The sequence below is a fragment of the Trachemys scripta genome, chromosome 7 (genome assembly GCF_013100865.1).
Source record: "Trachemys scripta elegans isolate TJP31775 chromosome 7, CAS_Tse_1.0, whole genome shotgun sequence".
Lineage (NCBI taxonomy): Eukaryota > Metazoa > Chordata > Testudines > Emydidae > Trachemys > Trachemys scripta.
This window is the reverse complement of record NC_048304.1, coordinates 65246948-65265835: the sequence shown is the minus strand read 5'-3', so window position 1 is coordinate 65265835 and position 18888 is coordinate 65246948. Positions and strand designations below refer to the sequence as shown.

Genomic DNA, 18888 nt, shown 5'->3' with positions numbered 1-18888 from the left:
ACTTGGAGGTCACAGGAGCAGGCCTGCTAAATGAGTCAACCAGAGACACCTGGCACAGGGAGGGAACCATAAGAAGCTGATTGCTTATAAAAGGGGCGGGGGTGGGGAGAGAGAAGGGGACTAACTTAGAGAAGCTGCAAAGGAGTAGGCTTTGGCAAAGCAGCAGCAAGCTATTAAGAAAGATTCTGTGAAGGAACATTTTTTGCTCACCCAGTCTGAGGTAAGAACCATGCCCTCAGACAGATTTGTGGGACTCTGAGTGATTGGGGAATTTCCCTATTTAAGTTTGTTTCTCCCATGAAGAAGTCCAAACAAGCTGTGTTGATGAGACAAACTTACATTAAATTTTATTGGACTCTTTTTAAAGAAAACTGCCTCACCAGATCCTCCATGAGGGGAAGTAGTGGGGTGAGGTGGGGAGGAAACAGGTCACCCCTCCCTTGTCCTCATACACACTGCAATGTGTATGGAGGATCTGGAGGATTCTCTGCACCTTGAGGTCTTTAAACCATGATTTGAGGACTTAAATAACTCAGACATAGGTTAGAGGTTTGTTACAGGAGTGGGTGGGTGAGATTCTGTGGCCTGTGTTGTGCAGGAGATCAAACTAGATGATCATAATGGTCCCTTCTGACCTTAAAGTCTATGATTCTCTGTGCAATTTTAAACACCAAAAGAAGAACCTGGCTTCTTGTTGAATTCTGTGGATTCATATGGTTATTTGTTGTTAGGCACTAAATTAGAATCCAGTGAGACTAACCAAGAGATTCCACTCAAGGAATATCCTGTGTGACTGTCCCAGGAGAGAAGTGTCATTAATGAGGCCAGCTCATTCTTTTGGAATAATTCATTAGCAAATGCTTTTAATTGGTGTCATTGCAGGCGATGTCCATGGACTCATTTATTCCCCTGGCTACTGTGGCTGTAAAGAGATCTTTTGCATCTCATGTGACTTGCTATAGTGACTACTACATATTAAGACAGTGGTTTTGCCAGAGAATTTACAGTCTAAATAGACAAGACACACAAAGGGCGGGGGAGAGGACTTTTATCCCCATTTTAGAGATGGAAAATGAGCCATGGAATTAAGTGGTAGTGCCAAGAAATGAAACCAGATTTTCTGACTGTGAGTCTAGTGTTTGTAACCAGAAGAATTTTCTTTCTTTACACATCGCCTTTCTTCAGAGCCCAAAACCTGCTGGTGAACCTTACTCAATTTACAGCTTTGATAAACAGAAAAACAAAATAAAACACCACACTATATGAAAGTTTGATCCTAAATCAGGTGAAACCTGGCAATTTCGTTTGAATTTTGCTTTGAATTTTATTTTTTTCCAAATCCAAAACTCAAACCCAATATCAGACAATGTGAATCCCCATGAAAGTAATATAAGATTATGCACTGAAACACTACAGCTTTACAGTAGTTTCAATGCAGTGTTATGAACACTAGAGCATTAGAATACCCTAATATTTTTTCATTAGCAAGCTTCACACAATTCTACTTTGGATTCATTTGTTATGTTTTTAGGAAGATGAACATTCTGGTGCATTTTATATAAAGGTTTTGGCTAATTCTCCCATTCTGTGTGCCAGTTTCTTTTCCACTTTAGTGCCCATCCTTGTATCTACCTGTCACCATTTTCTCTGCTCATAGCCATCTACTATGTCTGGACTCCCTTCTGTAGGTGGGATGAAATTTACCTGTAGGCAGATAGGATTTAATTGGTATTATAGTATTTGTGTTGGCTATTTTGAAGATTTAAGTGGGACTTAAGTGGTGCATAGGCTTTGTGCTTCCCAGTCACCCTATGAAGAGTATCTTCATCTGTAATAAAGTTATTCTTTGCCTGATTGCACCTACACCAAGTGCTCTTTGGCCCATATTTTGTTTTCTTTTTGAGGCCAGGATGAATATTGTGCTGTATTTTTTTCACAGTTGCAAGATTAGATATAGCAAGGATGCATTAAAATGCTGACATCTGGCCCTCTACTGTGTTGCGACAAATTATGTTATTGTTGCTCAAAATGGCTGTGACAGTGGCCATCATTAAAACTTTTATAAGCTTTTCCTTGCTAAGTAGATACAAACATCTTGGTATTTCCTATGCTGAGATTGTGATTATATAGGAAATATCTCAGTAATATTAATTGCAAAGATAAGAATGTCCATACTGGGTCAGACCAAAGGTTCATCTAGCCCAGTATCCTGTCTTTCGACAGTGGGCAATGCCAGGTGCCCCAGAGGGAATGAATGGAACAGATAATCATCAAGTGATCTATTTCCTGTCACCCATTCCCAGCTTTGGACAAACAGAGGCTAGGGACACCATCCCTGTCCATCCTAGCTAATGGCCATTGATGGACCTATCCTCCATAAATGTACCTAGTTCTTTTTTGATATATTGAACATGTGCATCAAAGAAATGTTTGCACCACCCTCCATGTTTGAAGGAGCCTCCATCTCCTTCACATTCTTCCTTAATTCACATCCTACTCCTAGTAGTAAAATGCTGATAGTCTTCCCTCTGAAACTTCCCCTACTTCCACACTTGTACTTGAATCCAGTTACATTGTGTCTGTTGATAGGAGACATTTCCCTCCCAGTTCCAAGGTAGTTACAAATCCTTCACATGTTTGTAGAACACTATTTATACCTATCACACTACAAAAATAATAATAATTTATTTATATGAAAACCATTCCATGCAAATGGTACAGGTATCACTCCACATCCTGTCCAGATTTGCCACAGTCCCCTGCATTCAGTCTCCTTGCATTACCTTTGTCAATTCTACTACTTCAGTTAGTGCTGCAATGGCTTTTGTCTGTGACCCTCTTGCCACAAATCATTTCACCTTTGAGCTGATGAATGCTGTCCATTGCTGAGCAAATCCAGTTGGATTGCTCACCATAAAGTTAATTCCTAGCATCAGCCTATAATCTCACTAACCGTACAGTAGTTCATTTGAGATACACTAGGTATAATTTGTCATATTCAGTGTATAGAAACTTTTAGGTTATATGTAAATGAATCCTTGCTGGGCCAGTACTTTCAAATTACTTAAAACTTTACATTTATTTCACGTTGATCCCCATAAACCATAAAAGTGACACACTGTTCCTACCCCAATCCTTGGACAATGACTAAGTGTATAACTTTAAAGGACTGAATCATCATCTTTTATATTGATTTGGCACCAAATAGGATTTTCCAATCCTTTATAAGGCCAGATGAAGCCAATTTGATCTTCACTGTATTTGTATTAGTTACTGCAGTGCACCCACTTGTTTGTTTAGCCAAGAAGTAATGTTCCGAAAAAGGTGCCTGGCCACTCCATGGCTATAATTGTTAATTTTCTGCAATGTATTGCACCAAGTTTTGAACACACTGTCCATAACCAAGGCTCAGTGGTAACTACTGTTGTTATAATGAAGGTCCATTGTTCATGCCAGAAAAGTACACGATGCAATATGCAGCCTTACAGGTAATTTAAGTGCCAAAGAGAAGCAGGGCCATTTGTTAAGAACAAGAGATGTTAATTGTGAGTGAACTCCAGTACCATGAAATTGTTTCTATTATACAACAAAAGGCAAGAGAGTCAACAATGCACAGCGTAGAAAAAATGGAATGCAAAACTCTTTTTCTTCATTTTTATTGCAGTAGCAGCTAGGAGTTTATCATAGACCAGGACCCAACTGTGCTAGGCACTGTACAAACACATAAAAAAGATATTCATGAGGTTTTGAACGTTTTTGATAGCAGTCACTCTTCAGAGTTTCCATTTGATATAAACTGTGTGTATGGTGAAATCAACGTTTACTTGACACTTATCAACAAAAATATAATCCTACAAAGTCTACAGATCGCTGCAAACCAGATTGATGTTGAATAATCTACATAAAATTTAGAATTAAGCTTGTTCGATGTTTGTCCTCTATATTTTCATAATTTACAAACTGACCCTTTGCACAATTCCTGACAACGTTCATTCCCACCCTATGTATTTTTCAGTACTGTTAGGCAATCATGATAAATATAAGGACATATGACTAAGAATTATCCTGATAACTATAATTATTATAAGAAGAAATAATTGTTGACTAAGGCCTGTTCTATGCTATGGGGGTAAGTCGGCCTAAGTTATGCAACTCCGGCTACATGAATAACATAGCTGGAGTTGATGTAGCTTAGGTCAACTTACTGCAGTGTCTACACCGCACTTGGTCAATGGGAGAAACTCTCCTGTTGACTTACCTTATGCTTCTTGTTTTGGTGGAGTACTGGAGTCAACCGGAAAGCGATCTGTGGTTGATTTTAGCGGGTCTTCGCTAGACCGGTGCATCGATTGCCACAGCGATTTTTTTCCCCAGAGATTTCTGAGCATTTACAACTCTCGTTGGATGCAACAACTTAGCTCAGAACTTAGAGTGCAAGAGAAGATATGGATGCTTAGCACTGCTGAAATGTGGGCCACTTATTTGGGTGCCAACACATAGACTTAGGCTGGGTCTACACTACCTGCCTGAATCGGCGGGTAGAAATCGACCTCTCGGGGATCGATTTATCGTGTCCCGTCGGGACGCGACAATCGATCCCCGAATCAACGCTCTTACTCCACCAGCGGAGGTGGGAGTAAGCGCCGTTGACGGGAAGCCACAGAGGTCGATTTTGCCACCGTCCCTACAGCGGGGTAAGTCGGCTGCGATACGTCGAATTCAGCTACGCTATTCACGTAGCTGAATTTGCGTATCTTAAATCGACCCCCTCCTGTAGTGTAGATGTACAGCCTAGTATGGAAATGTTGGACTTATGAAACAGCAGTTCACCTGACAAAAATAATTATCTTTAAATCCCATCCTCCAAATCACTTGCATTGTGTCTTTCTAGCACCAAGGTGGCTTTATTGGTGGTGCTTCACTAGAAAGAGCAGAATGACCCAGTTCTGGAAAGAAAAGTTATTTTTAAAATACAATATATACCCTTTTTAAAAAGAAAATTGTAATATACAATTGACCATTAACACAAGTAAATTGCAGCTTCCATGTGTCAGGTGCACATGTGGCTTTATTTTCTGAAATGTTAGAATCCACCAATCACTTGCAAATAAGACTGAAGTTTGTCAAAGGTGATCTCAAGATGGACCTGTGCAAGTCTACATTTTCACCCTTTTTTTACAAGATTATGATAAATTTTGTATAAAGTATGCCTTGTGAGGTATCATTATGAGTTTTCAAATTTGCTGGATATGCTCTTCAAAGGGAAAACAGAACCATAAGGAAGGGGGACAGAAGCCCCCAAAATATTCCTCCCTTTCTCTCTGCTCGTGGCATCCACAATGCCTGAAGGACAAGGAAAGGAGCATTAGACTGGAGGAGAGGTCCTGGATGAATGTCATCCAGCCAGTAAGACTGCGAAAGGATGTGGTGAGAGAAACTTTAGCTTTGAATTCATTTAGCTTGTTAAGTTAGATGTTGTTTGCATTTTTACTTCTTTGTAACCAATTCTGACTATTATGCCTCATTATGTGTAATCAGATTTTTAGATTAGATTAATGGAGATCTCCTAGAACTGGAAGGGACCTTGAAAGGTCATCAAGTCCAACCCCCTGCCTTCACTAGCAGGACCAAGTACTGATTTTGTCCCAGATCCCTAAGTGGCCCCCTCAAGGATTGAACTCACAACCCTGGGTTTAGCAGGCCAATGCTCAAACCACTGAGCTCTCCCTCCCCCCATCAATTAATCTCTTTCTGTAGTTAATAAACTTGTCTTATTGTTTTATCAAAATCAGTGTGTTTAGATTGAAGTGTTTGGGAACCTCCATTTGAGATAACCGGATTTGTGCATATCATTTTCTAGTAATAAAATGAAGGACTTTCCATAAACTTGTACTGTCCAGAAGGAGAGAGCTGAGCAGTACAAGATACACATTTCTGGGGACAAGTCTGGGACTGGGAATTTGCTGCTGTTGCTCTGCAGTTTAATTCAGGAGTGGCTGGCTATAGCACTCATATAATTCAGCTTTGAGTAAGTTATATGCTAGAGGCTGTGTGTGAACAGACCAAGAGTGGTTGGTCTCACAGTGAAGCAGTGTAAAAGGTTGGAGAATTGAGAGGACACAGCTGCTCAACAGTCCAGACTGTACCCTGGGTAATGTCACAGGACCTTTCAACGAAAAAATAATTAAAAAAAAAAAAACCCACACATTACAAAACTTGCGATTATACAGCTTTGAGAAATGTGCACAATCGGTTTCTGTTTCCTTTGCAATGTTTCATGTATGGACTGTATTTCATCATGTGACACCACCTCAGTTGTTGTGATACGGCAAGATGCAAACTAAGCAATTAATACTTATTTGGTAACTATATTTATAATTTGAAGTTCAATTGTTTGTTTACACACACACACACACACACACACACACACACACACACACACACAATCAACTATGTATGAATGTTTGTAAACATGCTACTTGAATTACTGGAGTTTTATATTGCAAATAACAAAAGGCTAAGGGTTTCATCTTCAACTATAATTTGAATATCATGCCTTATTTCTTTAAGGGCTAGGTGGTGCATGGAGATTGCTAATGGGATCTGAAGCTTTTTGTCTCTAGTTCTTCCCTACATATTATTCCCAGGTTAGTAGAGAATGACCAAAAATCCAGTTGTGATATGGACAAGAGTCAACATCACAAACACAATAGCACCAACTGCCATGTTCTTGGAAATCTCAGCAGGAAAGCCAAGAAATGAATGAGCATGGGTAATGAACTTCCCTTTCACCCAAAGAGTGGTACCCCTCAGATCAGGGTTGAGGCATGTTGGCAAGATGAGGCTTTCATTGTTACCCACATTTTACCTTTTCTATAGATAAATGGAAGAATCCAGTTTCTAGTGTGTTCAGTTTTGACATCTTGAATCCAATTTACATACAAATATCTTCTCTTTCAAATTAGTTTGGTTAGCAAGACTTATATTAAAAAGTGTCTAGGGAAATGATTTCTTTTGTGGAGGAGGACTATTAAAAGCAGAGATGCTAAGGGACAACAGGAAATTTCCATCATGGCATGAAGGGGTCAAAAGCTTCTTTGAATGCTCAGTATGAGTGACAAGAATATAGTGTCCTTTAACTGTTAGTTCCAGAATTTCAGGAGAAAGCAAAATGCTGTATTGAGCCAGAGATTCGTTCAGGATCTTCTTTGTTTGCATATTTGTACAGTGTCTTTCTGAGAACTGGTGATTTATATGAGTGGGATGTAGTTATTCTTTTGATTAATGTTTAAACTCAGCTACTTCTAGTGCTTCAGTGATGTGGATTATTAATGTTTAATGTTGGCTCTTCTTACATTGAGGGTCAAGTTGAGGTGACTGTCCTTTATAAAGAATAGTCTCTCTAAAAGGGGCATGTTTAGTTCTTGCTATGTACAAGTGGAAGGATAAGAGTTATAGTATTGTCATTGCTAAAGAATTTATCTGTCCTGATCTGGCCTTCCCCTTCTGAGAATCTGCTTGGATGTGACAGATGATCGCTCAGCCTAATTTTCCCATGGGTTCTGTTTCTGGCCAGTATTATTTAATATGATTGTTTCTTCTAAACAGTCTTGGATGAATTTTGATCTTTCTGGGAACGTTAAAGGAACCCCATTGACATAAATTGCTTGAAACTGACTATTTTCAGAAAACATTAAGTATTTGATCAAGCACCCTTTAAGTATCATAGACAGACTTTTTTTAAAGTTCCTCTAAAAATGTATGAGTTTTTGTGCTGCACTGCTGATGTTTGTCAGCTATTCCCTTTATGGAGGCATCCAAACCATGCCACGGGTGTTTTGATTAGGCTTCAATGTACTGTGTATTGGCTCCACAGAGCTACAACTAAATCCAAGTGACTAGGGTTACCACCTTTTGAAATGCAAAAAAAAGGCAAGCCCCTTTCCCCACATAAGGCAAGCCTGCTGCAACCCTAGCCCCCGAATGCAAGGCAACTCCTCAACCCGGCTTCAACAGCCACTTATAGTGTGACCTACATTTAAAAAAAAAACACAGCAGATTAAATTATTTTTTCTGGCAACTGGAAAACCCATAAAAAAAAAAATAGCCAGGCTGGTCAAATACTGGGCAGGTGATAACCCTACAAATGAATCATAGGGGCTAGATATTGTAAGGACTCTAAATCCCATGAGACTGTGTGTGGCACCCTCTGGGACATTTTGAATTAAGCTCTGTGATCCTCGGGAGGAGAAAGGGGACGTGTAAGGTCAGGAGATCGTATAGGGCTGCACTGAATGGCTGGGAGCCTGAAAGGCCTGGTGATGGCTGAGGAAAAGCTGGAGGAGAGAGGAGCAGAAAGGATCAAGCGCCTGAAAGAGAATGTCAGAAGTTTCATATGAAGGGGAGGCTAGGCCTGGATCCAGCTGTGCTACTAGGTGTCCAGTGGGATAGTAACTAATAGAAGTTGCCTGTGTTTGGACGTGGAGATTTGGAAGACTTCACTCCCCAGATGTCCCTGCTGAGACCCCTTCTTTACTCCTCCTTAGCAGCCAGCCATGAATGCTGTAGCAAGAAACAGCTGGTTGCACTAGGACAGTGTTTCTCAACCTGGGGGTCAAAGGAGGAGTTTAGGGCGGGTCGTGAGAAAGGCCAGTGTTAGGGGGTAGGAAGCAGAGCAATTGCCTGGGGCCCCACAACACAGGAGGCCCCACAAAGCTAATTTACATATTTCAGCCCCGAATGGGGCTGAAGCCCAGAGCCCCATGGCCCAAGCAGGACTGAAGATAGGGAGTCACATTTTTTTCTAGTGGGAGGGGGTTATGATTTTATTTTAATTCCAGTGGGGGTTGCCGCCAGCATAAAAAGGTTGAGAAACACTGATTTAGATGGACTACATTGGCCAAAAGTGTTACCATAACCAAGTCAATCTCCAACATTAAACAGTGTTCAGCCAGGTTTGAAGTTTGGTATACATAAATCTCTGCTTGCTTAGTACCATGGCAAACACACCATTAAAAATCCTTTTAACCTTTTCTTAAAGATAAAAAAAGAAGGAAAAATAGTTAAAGCATTTTAAATGTAAAGTATGAAGTAAGGCTTTCATTTTATTCCTTGTTCCCTTTCCCTATAGCTAGAGAGATCTTTTTTTTAGAAGCTCCCTACCCCCACCACCTCCTCCACACCCTGGTATTAGATGGTATTAAAGCGGGTAATAACTGTCCTTTTGGGGGAAAGAGAAGAAGTTAGTTAAGATGAGCTGGAGCTACTGCTGTTGAACAGGAGCAATGACAACAGTCCTTCACGTAGCTTGTGACAGCAACCTGTATAAAGTCTGCTGCAACATCATCCAAAGCAGTATTATCACAGTTAAAATTACTGTAAATTAAAATAATCAGTAGAGAATGTGTGCAGGGAAAATGTTTACTCCAATTTCTGTATTGTAGTTAAGTTCTTTGATCTCAACCACACATGGTATTTGTGGTAAGGAAGTTTGTAAGAATAATTCCAGGGTTGTTCAAGAGCAGTAGATTTCAAGACCTGGACCAGAGAAGCAGGCCGTGCTTTTCAGGACATGTAATGATCCTGCTTCTGTTCTTTTCCAGACTTCCACTAAAGTCTTTACTCAGCCACGTGCATTTGAGTCCTACTCAAATACCAGAAGTTCCTCAAAATCTTGTACCATTTCTCCCTGTATCTCCTTAAAAGGCATCTATGCCCAGGTAGTATTCATCCAGTTGTTCTGTTGTACCACACCAGATCTGCTGCTGCTCATTGATGGGAAGCACGACATGAAGCAGAAAGCAGACTGGCTAGGCATATCCCAGGGGCATTGGTGAAAACACACTGGTGTTAGCAGCATCTCTAGGAGCACCTAAAAGCCTCTATGCACCGTCTTCATTTTCATCTACTCCTAACTCCCCTGAATAATGACAACATTTCCTGTGTCAAGCAAGGGGTTGCAAGCCACTATATCACATCCATAATTTCTCCTAGCAATGATAGTCTCCCATGGAAAGTGATGAGAACCCTATTACCCAAAACACTTACAATTAGCCTGGAAATGTGCAGTAGGGAACAATCCTGCATTAGACGCAATGGATGAAAAATATGCTGAGACAGGTCTTTTCCACGCCACATTTCTATGAATCTCTGATAATGAATATGTACATGTATTTTAATATGTACAAGTAAACATGTTACAGTATTACTAGATGCCACTGGATCCGAATATCAGGTAAACTGTTTCTGGTACCCAGTGTTTTAAATCAAATTTTACTTGATATGGTTACTAGTCTTGCTAAATGAATAGGAAATATACTGTCTAAATAACATCACAATTGTACTGTAACTACAATAATTCCATTACCCACTCTACTGATAACACTATAGATTATTAAAATTGAAATTATATTAAAAATATCTAAGGCCAGATTTTAAAAAGCTCAGCGCCTATTTGGTCCCACTGAAAACAATGGGGACTAAGCGCTTTTGAAAAATCTGTCCTCTTGTTTATTTTCACCATTTATGCTGGATACTATTTGTTGATTAAATTTAGACAATGAAACTAGATATATCAGAAACATTTTCTGCTTTGCTTTCTGGTTTCCATATACTAGCCCAGTGCTGTTTGCTTGGGTTCCTAACGCTGCTGGGGGAACATTGAATTTAAAAAAATCATCCAAAAATATTTGTAAGCTGTATATGAATAAAACCTTCTCCTGCTGCTCCTCCTCACTCTTCTCTTTTTAAATCAAAGCCTGCATTTAGGTCAGTCCTAAAGCATCTGACTGTCTCTGCAAAGACTGAATTCCTTGTTCTTTTCCCTTGTGGTCAGATTAGTTATGCACAGTGAATTAGCAACATTCCTTCTTACCACTGGAAAAGATTATAAATCTGTCTAATGTAAACAGCGAGACAATTCAAATCAGTTTTTAAAAGATCGAGTACCACTTGCAAAGAAACGTTATATAACAAAGCAGTTATCAATGCATGAGGACTAGCAGGGATCACCACCCTTCTGTGTGATGTAGCACAGGCAATCACAGACTCATTATCAGCTTTTGAAACATGAATAGAGATGTGACCTCTTTCTCTCTCCCCACCCCCTTCTTATTTCCCTTCCTCTTGTCAGCTTGACAAATTGCAGCTTTTGGGAGACCCCAGTAGTTGATGAGTCATTTGTGGTTAAAAATAGAATTCCTAGCAGCAAGGACACCCATTCCACTTTTGACGCATATGTCACTACTGACAAGAGTCATGGTGCCAAGTGTGCCATGTTAATTAAGCAAGTGGAAAAAAACTCTCTCGAGAATGCCAGAATTGGAACTGGGGCAACACTGAAGGAAATAGCTTGGCATCTAACCATCTATGTAAACATCAATAACTGCATTTAAGGCAATACATCAAAATATGGATAGGCTTTTAAATAAAGTATTAGCCTGACTGGTCATTTTAGATGAAAATGAATGTATACATCTAAGTGTATATGGACTTATAAATTTAGTTTAATTTTTAAATCCACACATTTATAAATCTCTATGTGTACCTTTATAAAGCTGACTTACTTTCAAAACTCTTGGTGTGGTGAAAAGGCTCAGTGAATGGGTGCTGTATGACTTTGGTCTGTGTGTGGAGCAATTATTTGTGATTGCACTAATGTGACACAAGAACTGTGTCCAGAATAAAACAACCTCACTAGCTGCTGGCCCATCTTAGTTGCTCGGTTGGGCACCCTGGGTTTGCAGTGGCAGAGAATGAGGGTGGTGGCTGCGTAATGATGGCATACTAAGGCCTTCCAAGAGTGGTGTCAACAGTTGGTTTGTATCACATTTGAAGGTTATTTCATTTATTTATTTAAATAGTATTTTTTTTTTTTTGGTTTTTTTTTGTTATGGAAGGAGTATTGCACCTACTGGTTAGAGAAGAGAACTCAGCGATTGGACTTCGTTTCTGTTTTTGAGCCACTTGAGCTACTCAGTGACTTTTGGGCTAGTCAGTGAGCCTCACTGCACCTCAACTTACCTATCTGTAAACTGGACATAGCAATACCTGCTTCACAACAAGCACCATGAAGCCTCATTAATGAAAGTCTGCAAAGTGCACAGACAAAAGACTACAAAGTATTATTGTTTAATTTTTAAAAAGTTGTAAGGCACTTGAAATGTGTGGAGGAAAAATGTAGAGCAAGAATAATAGAGCAGTGTTCAAACATTCAGCTGCATTCAGAACAAGATTCGAGCATCAGAGAAGATCCTTACTAAGAAATAGAATAGATATGTGACTACTAGAAATGAGATTACTAAATGTGGGTTAAAAAAATAAAAGGCACCACCTTGCTCAATGCTTCTGTTCTTTCTATGTCTTCATGTTTGCAGATGTTACCAAACTGGGAGGGGTTGCAACTGCTTTGGAGGATAGGGTTATAATTCAAAATGATCTGGACAAATTGGAGAAATGGTCTGAGGTAAACAGGATGAAGTTTAATGAAGACAAATGCAAAGTACTCCACTTAGGAAGGAACAATCAGTTTCACACATACAGAATGGGAAGAGACTGTCTAGGAAGGAGTACGGCAGAAAGGGAATTAGGGGTTATAGTGGACCACAAACTAAATATGAGTCAACAGTGTGATGCTGTTGCAAAAAAAGCAAACATGATTCTGGGATGCATTAACAGGTGTGTTGTGAGCAAGACATGAGAAGTAATTCTTCTGCTCTACTCTGCACTGGTTAGGCCTCAACTGGAGTATTGTGTCCAGTTCTGGGCACCACATTTAAAAAAAGATGTGGAGAAATTGGAGCGGGTCCAGAGAAGAGCAACAAGAATGATTAAAGATCTAGAAAACATGACCTATGAAGGAAGGCTGAAAGAATTGGGTTTGTTTAGTTTGGAAAAGAGAAGACTGAGAGGGGACATGATAGCAGTTTTCAGGTATCTAAAAGGGTGTTATAAGGAGGAGGGAGAAAACTTAGCCTCTAAGGATAGAACAAGAAGCAATGAGCTTAAACTGCAGCAAGGGAGGTTTAGGTTGGACATTAGGAAAAAGTTCCTAACTGTAAGGGTGATTAAACATTGGAATAAACTGCCTAGGGAGGTTGTGGAATCTCCATCTCTGGAGATATTTAAGAGTAGGTTAGATAAATGTCTATCAGGAATGGTCTAGAAGACAGTATTTGGTCCTGCCATGAGGGCAGGGGACTAGACTCGATGACCTCTCGAGGTCCCTTCCAGTCCTAGAATCTATGAATCTATGTTAGACCTGCTTATTGTAATAACCCAAAACAATTTTTTACCACTGTTAGCTCTGCAGACCCAGTCCAGTTCTAGGAGAGAGAGAGCCAGATTCTATTCTGGGCTTTGCATCGTCAGTAAAATTTGCTATAGAATTGTTATATTACTGTTGATGGGAATTATTGGGGTTCAGAGCATGAAGGGCAAACATTTCTGTTTAACTATTTGAGACATAAGAATGGAGTGAAAGCATAGCATTTTTACAGAATTACTCCTGGTGCCTATACTTTTACAAGCATTCACAAATAAACATTTGGTACTATGCAGTGTGGTTTATTTGTGACACCCATGAAAAGATTAATTTGTAAAACCCAGAAGCTTGCAAAAGCTGCAAGAAACAGTGTGATACCCTTAGGATTTATCAAACAATGAGAGTTTGATCTGCTGACGATAATGATCCTCAGTGGTATTTCACTAGTTGATTAATTTGTTGTTTGTTACCATTCTGGTCCTGTAAAAAAGGCAGAATTATCTTTCTACCTCATGTAATTCATTTCAGTCCTTACTAATCTTACCTTAGGTTTTGTCTACACTGGCAAGTGAAAGACAAAACTTTTGTCATTCAGAGGTGTTACCACTACTACCCCCTCTACCCTCCCTCCCAAAGACACACCTTTTGTCAACGACAAGTGCTGGTGTGAACGGTGCTTTGTCAGCAGCAGTGCTCTCCTGCCGACAGTGTTCGTTTGTTGGGGGTGGAAGTTTTTTGTCGGCAGGAGAGCTCTCTCCTGTCAACAAACAGCAGCTACGCTGCGTGCCTTTTAGCGGCACGGCTGTAGTGGCACAGCCGTGTCGCTAAAAGCTGCGTAGTGTAGACATAGCCTTAGTCTCCATTAAACGATTATCATTTGTCAATAGAAATCACACACTGTGTGTGTGTGTGTGTGTGTGTGTGTGTGTGTGTGAGAGAGAGAGAGAGAGAGAGAATGGGGTGATAATGATGTATGTGTATATATAGAAGTGCCTGGTATTTTCCCTTAAAATAACAAGACAATTTAAAGGAATAAAAATCAATCAGTTATAATGAAACTCAAAGAATTAGTCCCACTAGTCATGAATAGTGACACTAGTCAAAACACTTTTGGTTGATATATATGAAAAAAAAAATCTTTGAAAAGACAGAATTTAAGTCAACAATTATTAGAATTATCTAAGGCAAATACAGGAAATTAACTCTGAGGCATAAAGGCAGTATAAGGCATACAGTTTCTTTTAGGCAAGCAAAATAACTAAATGCATATAATAATCATAAGGGTTTGGTTCTCAAAGTGTGGCCCATGAAGTGCTTGTTGGTGATTCTTCTTATTTCTGTTGGTTAACTCACATTAAACTTATAAACAATTGCTACAGTCGACACAGGGATATTATGGATTCATGAACAGGAGAGGAAGTTGGTGGTTTTAATTGTGAATGAGAGGGGCGGTGCTCTATTAGAATCTCTCTACTAAGATGTGGCTCCCTGCTATGAAAGATTTGAAAATCCCTCCTCTAAAGCAAACATTTTCTAATGGAGCTATTAAAACACCAAGCAATATCAATTGTGTGAAACATTCAAAGGCAGTTTTGTTTCTACACTAGGCCCATTTTCTCTAAAGAATATGAAAGTATTGGTTTCAGCAACCCTTTGCTTGTAAAAGTCTTGTGATAATTTTCAGATGGCCAATGTACATAGCAGAGGGGCATTGCTGGCATATATAACATTGGTGGATGTGCAGGTGAATGAGCCGGTGATGTTGTAGCTGATCTGGTTAGGTCCTGTGATGGTGTTGCTGGTGTAGATATGTGGGCAGAGTTGGCATCGAGGTTTGCATGGGTTGCATGGGTTGGTTCCTGAGTTAGAGTTGTTATGGTGCGGTGCGTAGTTGCTGGTGAGAATATGTTTAAGGTTGGCAGGTTGTCTGTGGGCGAGGACTGGCCTGCCTCCCAAGGTCTGTGAAAGTGAGGGATCATTGTCCAGGATGGGTTGTAGATCACTGATGATGCGTAGTGACTGTCCAAACTGCTCAAAGCAGGTTGATATAGTATCCCCAGACAGATTTTTACCCCAGTTCCCTAAATGGCCCCCTCAAGGATTGAACTCACAACCCTGGGTTTAGCAGGCCAATGCTCGAACCACTGAGCTATCCCTCCTCCCAAGATACACTTGGTATGATCTTGGATAAAGGTTGTGTGGTAATTGTTGTTGACTTTTTTAATATATACCATTTGATGTTGAGTATTAGGTACCCAAACTACATTGATTGTAATAGCTTTTAAGGATAGAAGGGCCCATTATGATCTTTTAGTCTGATTTCTGCATGATAATTACTTGGTGAGGTCCTATGTTAGCTACTATATCAAGCCCATAACTTCTATTTTAGAAAAATATCCGGTCTTGATTTAAGGACTTCAACTGATGAAGAATCTACCATGTCCCTAGGTAGATCCCCTAAGTTGCGCCAATGGATAATTACCCTCACTTAAAATTTACACTTTATTTCTAGTCTGAATATGTCTAGCTTCAACTTCCGGCCATTGGATCTTACCCTTCCCTTTTTTCTGCTATGTTAAAGAACCTTCTACAATGAGAAATTGATTCCCCTGTAGGTACTTATAGATTGTGATCAGGTGACCTCTTAACCTTTTCTCAGATAAATTAAATTGACTAAGCTTCTTAAGTCTTTTTAGGCTATAGGATATGTTTTTCAGACCTCAGATCATTCTTGTAGCTTTTTTCTGAACTTTTCCAATTTTTCAACAACCATTTTGAAGTATGAATACTAGAACTGGACATGGTGGTCTCCTTCATATTGTGTATTTCACTGAGAGATATGCATCCAACTCGCTTTAGACTCCTTTGAAAATCCCAGCTTTAGTCATTTTTCTAACTACTCTCTGAAAGTAGCACACCAGTGCTAAAGACAATGTAATGTGATAGGCAGAATTCAAGGATAGGAGTTCACAGACTTTAATGAGACAATCAATGAATGAAACCATATAGATTTCAGATATTTATGTTTCTCATTCTCCTTTATGGTTTTGCTGCTGTGGCTTTAATTTATATCTGCCTGTGAAGGACTCCCAGGAGAACTATAGTGAGGAAGGAATAAGTGAAAAAATGGTAGCATGAAATGATCTTTAGATGTTCAATTAGAAAGTAAGGGATCATTCTTTTCAAGTATAGATTTTCTTCTGTTTAGTATGTTAATTAGAATGTTTCTAAAACAGTGTATTTGACTTGATTCAGTTGGTCATAGACTTGCAATGGAAGCAGCAAGTCACTAATACCATACTGATTAAAAAATTACTCTAGGCTTTGATGTTATTTAAAAGCAGATTTTGTTGCTGAAGTAAACTAGTCCCACAGTACAAAGGACAATACTTGAGTGCTTTGGGTTAATAGTCTACCAACTAGCATCCCTTGGAATATATTTTAGCTTTCATACTAGTGATGGTCAGACCTCTGAAACATTTAATAGTTGCCTGATGCTTGTTGTAAATTAACCAGCATATTACCTGCCAATCTCTATGGTTTTCTGTAGTGTCTGTTACAGCAGTGTCGAAAGTCTAACTGCATGTGTGCACATTAAATATATAATGATGTTTTGAATAGGGGCTGGATGTATGTATAATCATATCTAGTCAATACAACCAGGTTGTCATTTCAAACTAATGGTCTAATTAATCTGGGGAGGGATAGCTCGGTGGTTTGAGCATTGGCCTGCTAAATCCAGGGTTGTGAGTTCAGTCCTTGAGGGGGCAACTTAAGGTTCTGGGACAAAATCAGTATTTGGTCTTGCTAGTGAAGGTTGGGGGCTGGACTCAATGACCTGTCAGGGTCCCTTCCAGTTCTATGAGATAGGTATATCTCCATATATTATAATGCTACTTAATAAAAAAAGCTATATTACTGTATATTCTGTAAATCCATAAATAATCTTTTACTTAACTTCCATAAGGTGCATATCATTTCCTACTAGTCATCACTGAAGGGAACATGGGATGGAGTCTAATGAATATAAACAGTACTGTTTAGAATGTGAGAGCCTTTTCAAACACTGTTGCTAAGTTGCAAGACATATTTTCCAGGACATAAATGGAAGCAAGTCTATATCCCACTTAAACTGCTAAATTCCTTATTAAGAAAAAAATATTTTGTCCGCCTACTGCCAACCTGATATTTTGGACTCAAGCAGAGACATACAGGACAAACTTTTAAAATGAGGTTTTAGGAACATTTCATACAGTGGTGCTATTTTAAAGTAAGCAAAGTAGTACTGGGATGGATCATGAATTTCTTGGTTGATTTTTATTGTCTCTAAGGCCTTGTCTACACTACGAGAGTAGTTCGAATTTACTTGCATCGAATTTTTGGAATCGATATTGCAAAGTCGAACGTCTGTGTCCACACTAAGGACAGTAATTCGACTTTGTGAGTCCACACTAACGGTGAAAGCGTCGACATTCGAAGCAGTGCACTGTGGTCAGCTATCCCACAGTTCCCGCAGTCCCCTCTGCCCATTGGAATTCTGGGTGTAGCCGGCAATGCCTTCTGGGTAACAAAATGTGTCGAGGGTGCTTTTGGGTAACTGTCGTCATCCGTCCATCACTCCCGCCCTCCCTCCCTGAAAGCGCCGGCGGGAAATCAGTTCGCGCACTTTTCCAGTCATTGACAGCGCGGATGCCACAGCACTGCGAGCATGGAGCACGCTGCGACCATCGCTGCAGTTGTGGCCGCTCTCAACGCCTCGCAGCTTATCATACACCTTTCCCTGAGGCAGATGCAGAAAAGTCAGGCGAGGAGGCTACGGCACCGCGGTGATGTCCTGAAGTCTGAGAGTAGCACAGACCTCTCAGAAAGCAGGGGACCCAGCGCCGAGGACATCACGATGGCAATGGGTCATGTTGATGCCGTGGAACGGCGATTCTGGGCACGGGAAACAAGCACTGAGTGGTGGGACCGCATAGTGCTGCAGGTCTGGGATGAATCCCAGTGGCTGCGAAACTTTCGCATGCGGAAGGGAACTTTCCTGGAACTTTGTGAGTTGCTGTCCCCTGCCCTGAAGCGCAATGACACCCGGTTGCGAGCTGCACTGAGTGTACAGAAGCGAGTGGCCATAGCCCTCTGGAAGCTTGCAACGCCAGACAGCTACCGGTCAGTCGCGAACCAGTTCGGGGTGGGCAAATCTACCGTGGGGGTTGTTGTGATGCAAGTAGCCAAGGCAATCGTTGATGTACTGCTGCCAAAGGTAGTGACCCTGGGAAACGTGGAGGCGATCATAGATGGCTTCGCAGCGATGGGATTCCCAAACTGCGGTGGGGCCATAGATGGAACTCACATCCCTATTCTGGCACCGGACCACCAAGCCACCCAGTACATTAACCGAAAGGGCTATTTTTCCATGGTGCTGCAAGCACTGGTGGACCACAGGGGACGTTTTACCAACATCTACGTGGGATGGCCGGGCAAGGTTCATGACGCTCGTGTTTTCAGGAACTCTGGTCTGTTTAGACGGCTGCAACAAGGTATTTACTTCCCGGACCACAAAATAACTGTTGGGGATGTGGAGATGCCTATAGTCATCCTCGGGGACCCAGCCTACCCGCTAATGCCCTGGC

At 40.5% G+C, this 18888-nt stretch overlaps 1 protein-coding gene across 24 annotated transcripts in view; it reads left to right on the top strand.

Moving 5' to 3' along the window:
* Nucleotides 1-18888, top strand: part of KCNMA1 (potassium calcium-activated channel subfamily M alpha 1) — an 871895-nt gene that overhangs the window by 446015 nt on the left and 406992 nt on the right. The window lies entirely within an intron of this gene.